Raw genomic sequence first — 6,850 nt, 5'->3', positions numbered from 1 at the left:
TAAGAAATGGCGAAAGACGGAGAAATGATATTACACCTGGCTATGTACCTTTCTGACCACAAGAGGGCGCAATGTTTCAAGAAACCACAAGAAACTGGGATATAATCTATTTTCCATGCGCTTTAAAGATTCACGTTTTATAAGCTAATATTCTTCTAGTGTAATTGTCTTTTTTATTATGCATCTTTCTATTATTTTCTCGTTTGCATATTTCAATGGATAATGGTAATAAGAAAACCTTGATTATTTTACTTATTGGAATAAAGTACAAAAATCCACAATGTCAATTCAGAAACGGTTAGTGATCCGGTATCCTTGGAATGTCCCTACCCTGAACTCTACTCCAAACCTTAACCCTTACCCTAACCTTAACCCTTACCTCAACCATTTTAAATGTAAACTTCAATGGGGTGACGTCAGAGTTGGGTCGTCCCAATTGGATCCTGTTTAGATTTTTTTTTCATTCAGTAACAGCAATGTAATGACCTTCCTCTTATAGCCCTTTCATCCAGTAGGTGTTCCCAGGTGACTGGCAGGTGCCAGTGTGTGTGGTGTCAAACTCCACAGTTACCAGTGCCACTATGCATCGTGCCCTTCAGATTCCCTCCAAGGAAGGACATTATAGGTAAGGTTAGGAGCAGGCAGATCATTTAGGAGTAAGGGTGGATTTTTCTGGGAAATTTGAGTATATTACATTACTAATTAACATTATCCCATACCACAAACACAAAAATAATCTTATTAGCCCATAGGTCGTTCCACAAAGAGTACCTTTTGCTTCCCTTTGATGTTTTAAGTAGAAGTTCTGCACCAATATTGAATTAAACCCTGTTATATTAAAAGAAGTGCCCTTTAATATAGACCACATGGAGAACTCAATAAGTCAGCATTCAGCAACCCCTTGTCACATTCTAGGAAGATTTTAAAAGGCTCTTGACCCCAACATTTCTCCATGTTTCATCATCCTTTTAAAGCCATAGTTATTTTGTTGGTTTTGACAGTCATTTCTGTACATTATTTATTTCATATGATTAGTGATCCATCTGTCACTTATTTTACTTTCGTTTCAATACAGTGAAACTATTCCTTTTAAAAAAAAAATTCAAAAGAAACGTTGAACATCTAATAGTCAAATCATAGATTAAAAGCAGGTGTTCTGGTTCTACTCTTTATGTAAAAGCAGGTGTTCTGGTTCTACTCTTTATGTAAAAGCAGGTGAGCTGGTTCTACTCTATGTAAAAGCAGGTGTTCTGGTTCTACTCTCTATGTAAAAGCAGGTGTTCTGGTTCTACTCTTTATGTAAAAGCAGGTGTTCTGGTTCTACTCTTTATGTAAAAGCAGGTGAGCTGGTTCTACTCTATGTAAAAGCAGGTGTTCTGGTTCTACTCTCTATGTAAAAGCAGGTGAGCTGGTTCTACTCTTTATGTAAAAGCAGGTGTTCTGGTTCTACTCTTTATGTAAAAACAGGTGTTCTGGTTCTACTCTTCATGTAAAAGCAGGTGTTCTGGTTCTACTCTTTATGTAAAAGCAGGTGTTCTGGTTCTACTCTTTATGTAAAAGCAGGTGAGCTGGTTCTACTCTTTATGTAAAAGCAGGTGAGCTGGTTCTACTCTTTATGTAAAAGCAGGTGAGCTGGTTCTACTCTTTATGTAAAAGCAGGTGAGCTGGTTCTACTCTTTATGTAAAAGCAGGTGTTCTGGTTCTACTCTTTATGTAAAAGCAGGTGTTCTGGTTCTACTCTTTATGTAAAAGCAGGTGTTCTGGTTCTACTCTTTATGTAAAAGCAGGTGTTCTGGTTCTAGTCTTTATGTAAAAGCAGGTGTTCTGGTTCTACTCTTTATGTAAAAGCAGGTGTTCTGGTTCTACTCTTTATGTAAAAGCAGGTGTTCTGGTTCTACTCTTTATGTAAAAGCAGGTGTTCTGGTTCTACTCTTTATGTAAAAGCAGGTGTTCTGGTTCTACTCTTTATGTAAAAGCAGGTGAGCTGGTTCTACTCTTTATGTAAAAGCAGGTGAGCTGGTTCTACTCTTTATGTAAAAGCAGGTGTTCTGGTTCTACTCTTTATGTAAAAGCAGGTGTTCTGGTTCTACTCTTTATGTAAAAGCAGGTGAGCTGGTTCTACTCTCTATGTAAAAGCAGGTGTTCTGGTTCTACTCTTTATGTAAAAGCAGGTGAGCTGGTTCTACTCTTTATGTAAAAGCAGGTGAGCTGGTTCTAGTCTTTATGTAAAAGCAGGTGTTCTGGTTCTACTCTATGTAAAAGCAGGTGAGCTGGTTCTACTCTTTATGTAAAAGCAGGTGTTCTGGTTCTACTCTTTATGTAAAAGCAGGTGTTCTGGTTCTACTCTTTATGTAAAAGCAGGTGTTCTGGTTCTACTCTTTATGTAAAAGCAGGTGTTCTGGTTCTACTCTTTATGTAAAAGCAGGTGTTCTGGTTCTACTCTTTATGTAAAAGCAGGTGTTCTGGTTCTAGTCTTTATGTAAAAGCAGGTGTTCTGGTTCTACTCTTTATGTAAAAGCAGGTGTTCTGGTTCTACTCTTTATGTAAAAGCAGGTGTTCTGGTTCTACTCTTTATGTAAAAGCAGGTGTTCTGGTTCTACTCTTTATGTAAAAGCAGGTGAGCTGGTTCTACTCTTTATGTAAAAGCAGGTGTTCTGGTTCTACTCTTTATGTAAAAGCAGGTGAGCTGGTTCTACTCTTCATGTAAAATCAGGTGAGCTGGTTCTACTCTATGTAAAAGCAGGTGAGCTGGTTCTACTCTTTATGTAAAAGCAGGTGTTCTGGTTCTACTCTTTATGTAAAAGCAGGTGAGCTGGTTCTACTCTTCATGTAAAATCAGGTGTTCTGGTTCTACTCTTTATGTAAAAGCAGGTGAGCTGGTTCTACTCTTTATGTAAAAGCAGGTGAGCTGGTTCTACTCTTTATGTAAAAGCAGGTGTTCTGGTTCTAGTCTTTATGTAAAAGCAGGTGTTCTGGTTCTACTCTTCATGTAAAAGCAGGTGTTCTGGTTCTACTCTTTATGTAAAAGCAGGTGAGCTGGTTCTACTCTTCATGTAAAAGCAGGTGAGCTGGTTCTACTCTTCATGTAAAAGCAGGTGAGCTGGTTCTACTCTTTATGTAAAAGCAGGTGTTCTGGTTCTAGTCTTTATGTAAAAGCAGGTGTTCTGGTTCTACTCTTTATGTAAAAGCAGGTGAGCTGGTTCTAGTCTTTATGTAAAAGCAGGTGTTCTGGTTCTACTCTTTATGTAAAATCAGGTGAGCTGGTTCTACTCTTTATGTAAAAGCAGGTGTTCTGGTTCTACTCTTTATGTAAAATCAGGTGAGCTGGTTCTACTCTTTATGTAAAAGCAGGTGTTCTGGTTCTACTCTTTATGTAAAAGCAGGTGAGCTGGTTCTACTCTTTATGTAAAAGCAGGTGAGCTGGTTCTACTCTATGTAAAAGCAGGTGAGCTGGTTCTACTCTATGTAAAATCAGGTGTTCTGGTTCTACTCTTTATGTAAAAGCAGGTGAGCTGGTTCTACTCCTTATGTAAAAGCAGGTGAGCTGGTTCTAGTCTTCATGTAAAAGCAGGTGTTCTGGTTCTACTCTATGTAAAAGCAGGTGAGCTGGTTCTAGTCTTTATGTAAAAGCAGGTGAGCTGGTTCTACTCTTTATGTAAAAGCAGGTGAGCTGGTTCTACTCTATGTAAAAGCAGGTGAGCTGGTTCTACTCTATGTAAAATCAGGTGTTCTGGTTCTACTCTTTATGTAAAAGCAGGTGAGCTGGTTCTACTCCTTATGTAAAAGCAGGTGAGCTGGTTCTAGTCTTCATGTAAAAGCAGGTGTTCTGGTTCTACTCTATGTAAAAGCAGGTGAGCTGGTTCTAGTCTTTATGTAAAAGCAGGTGAGCTGGTTCTACTCTTTATGTAAAAGCAGGTGAGCTGGTTCTACTCTTTATGTAAAATCAGGTGTTCTGGTTCTACTCTTTATGTAAAAGCAGGTGAGCTGGTTCTACTCTTTATGTAAAAGCAGGTGAGCTGGTTCTACTCTATGTAAAATCAGGTGTTCTGGTTCTACTCTTTATGTAAAAGCAGGTGAGCTGGTTCTACTCTTTATGTAAAAGCAGGTGAGCTGGTTCTACTCTATGTAAAAGCAGGTGAGCTGGTTCTACTCTTTATGTAAAAGCAGGTGTTCTGGTTCTACTCTTTATGTAAAAGCAGGTGAGCTGGTTCTACTCTTTATGTAAAAGCAGGTGTTCTGGTTCTACTCTTTATGTAAAAGCAGGTGTTCTGGTTCTACTCTATGTAAAAGCAGGTGTTCTGGTTCTACTCTTTATGTAAAAGCAGGTGAGCTGGTTCTACTCTTTATGTAAAAGCAGGTGAGCTGGTTCTACTCTTTATGTAAAAGCAGGTGAGCTGGTTCTACTCTTTATGTAAAAGCAGGTGTTCTGGTTCTACTCTTTATGTAAAAGCAGGTGAGCTGGTTCTACTCTTTATGTAAAATCAGGTGTTCTGGTTCTACTCTTTATGTAAAAGCAGGTGAGCTGGTTCTACTCTATGTAAAAGCAGGTGAGCTGGTTCTACTCTTTATGTAAAAGCAGGTGTTCTGGTTCTACTCTTTATGTAAAAGCAGGTGAGCTGGTTCTACTCTTTATGTAAAAGCAGGTGTTCTGGTTCTACTCTTTATGTAAAAGCAGGTGAGCTGGTTCTACTCTTTATGTAAAAGCAGGTGAGCTGGTTCTACTCTTTATGTAAAAGCAGGTGTTCTGGTTCTAGTCTTTATGTAAAAGCAGGTGAGCTGGTTCTACTCTTTATGTAAAAGCAGGTGTTCTGGTTCTAGTCTTTATGTAAAAGCAGGTGTTCTGGTTCTACTCTTTATGTAAAAGCAGGTGTTCTGGTTCTACTCTTTATGTAAAAGCAGGTGAGCTGGTTCTACTCTTTATGTAAAAGCAGGTGAGCTGGTTCTACTCTTTATGTAAAAGCAGGTGAGCTGGTTCTACTCTTTATGTAAAAGCAGGTGTTCTGGTTCTACTCTTTATGTAAAAGCAGGTGTTCTGGTTCTAGTCTTTATGTAAAAGCAGGTGTTCTGGTTCTACTCTTTATGTAAAAGCAGGTGTTCTGGTTCTACTCTTTATGTAAAAGCAGGTGAGCTGGTTCTACTCTTTATGTAAAAGCAGGTGTTCTGGTTCTACTCTTTATGTAAAATCAGGTGTTCTGGTTCTACTCTTTATGTAAAAGCAGGTGTTCTGGTTCTCCTCTTTATGTAAAAGCAGGTGTTCTGGTTCTACTCTTTATGTAAAAGCAGGTGAGCTGGTTCTACTCTTTATGTAAAAGCAGGTGTTCTGGTTCTACTCTTTATGTAAAATCAGGTGTTCTGGTTCTACTCTTTATGTAAAAGCAGGTGTTCTGGTTCTACTCTTTATGTAAAAGCAGGTGTTCTGGTTCTACTCTTTATGTAAAAGCAGGTGAGCTGGTTCTACTCTTTATGTAAAAGCAGGTGAGCTGGTTCTACTCTATGTAAAAGCAGGTGAGCTGGTTCTACTCTTTATGTAAAAGCAGGTGAGCTGGTTCTACTCTTTATGTAAAAGCAGGTGAGCTGGTTCTACTCTTTATGTAAAAGCAGGTGAGCTGGTTCTACTCTTTATGTAAAAGCAGGTGAGCTGGTTCTACTCTCTATGTAAAAGCAGGTGAGCTGGTTCTACTCTTTATGTAAAAGCAGGTGTTCTGGTTCTACTCTTTATGTAAAAGCAGGTGAGCTGGTTCTACTCTCTATGTAAAAGCAGGTGTTCTGGTTCTACTCTATGTAAAAGCAGGTGTTCTGGTTCTACTCTATGTAAAAGCAGGTGTTCTGGTTCTACTCTTTATGTAAAAGCAGGTGAGCTGGTTCTACTCTTTATGTAAAAGCAGGTGTTCTGGTTCTACTCTTTATGTAAAAGCAGGTGAGCTGGTTCTACTCTTTATGTAAAAGCAGGTGAGCTGGTTCTACTCTTTATGTAAAAGCAGGTGTTCTGGTTCTACTCTTTATGTAAAAGCAGGTGAGCTGGTTCTACTCTTTATGTAAAAGCAGGTGTTCTGGTTCTACTCTTTATGTAAAAGCAGGTGAGCTGGTTCTACTCTATGTAAAAGCAGGTGTTCTGGTTCTACTCTATGTAAAAGCAGGTGTTCTGGTTCTACTCTTTATGTAAAAGCAGGTGTTCTGGTTCTGCTCTTTATGTAAAAGCAGGTGAGCTGGTTCTACTCTTTATGTAAAAGCAGGTGAGCTGGTTCTAGTCTTTATGTAAAAGCAGGTGTTCTGGTTCTACTCTTTATGTAAAAGCAGGTGAGCTGGTTCTGCTGTGTTTTGTGGTGGAAAACAGAGCGGGTTGAGCAGAACATACCAGCCCTGTTACCCATAGATAGACAGGCTAGAAGTTAGAAAAGGAGTGCAGCTTGCCACATTCTGTCACAAGTGGATTTATGGCTGATTAAACCCTGTTACGGTCAACCCTGCTGCTTTATTCAGCACTTAATAGGCCTTACTATAGTATTGTTTTCTCCTCTCCTCTGTCTGGGGAGCAGTCTATGCTCCCTGGCAGAGATAATTGAATGCCTGCACCTCTGAAAGGGGTTGCTGGGCAACAGTCCTGGATGACTCATCATATCAATGTTTTATGATGAACTGTTTCATAGCTATCCTCAGCATTCTAGAACCTGACAACACTAGCATTCTAGAACCTGACAACACTAGCATTCTAGAATCTAACAAAAATAGCATTCTAGAACCTGACAACACTAGCTTTCTAGAACCTGACAACACTAGCATTCTAGAATCTAACAACACTAGCATTCTAGAACCTGACAACACTAGCATTCTTGAACCTGACAACACTAGC

Source organism: Oncorhynchus mykiss, chromosome 5 (assembly GCF_013265735.2).
Source record: "Oncorhynchus mykiss isolate Arlee chromosome 5, USDA_OmykA_1.1, whole genome shotgun sequence".
Classification (NCBI taxonomy): domain Eukaryota; kingdom Metazoa; phylum Chordata; class Actinopteri; order Salmoniformes; family Salmonidae; genus Oncorhynchus; species Oncorhynchus mykiss.
Note: the sequence above shows the minus strand (reverse complement) of the source record.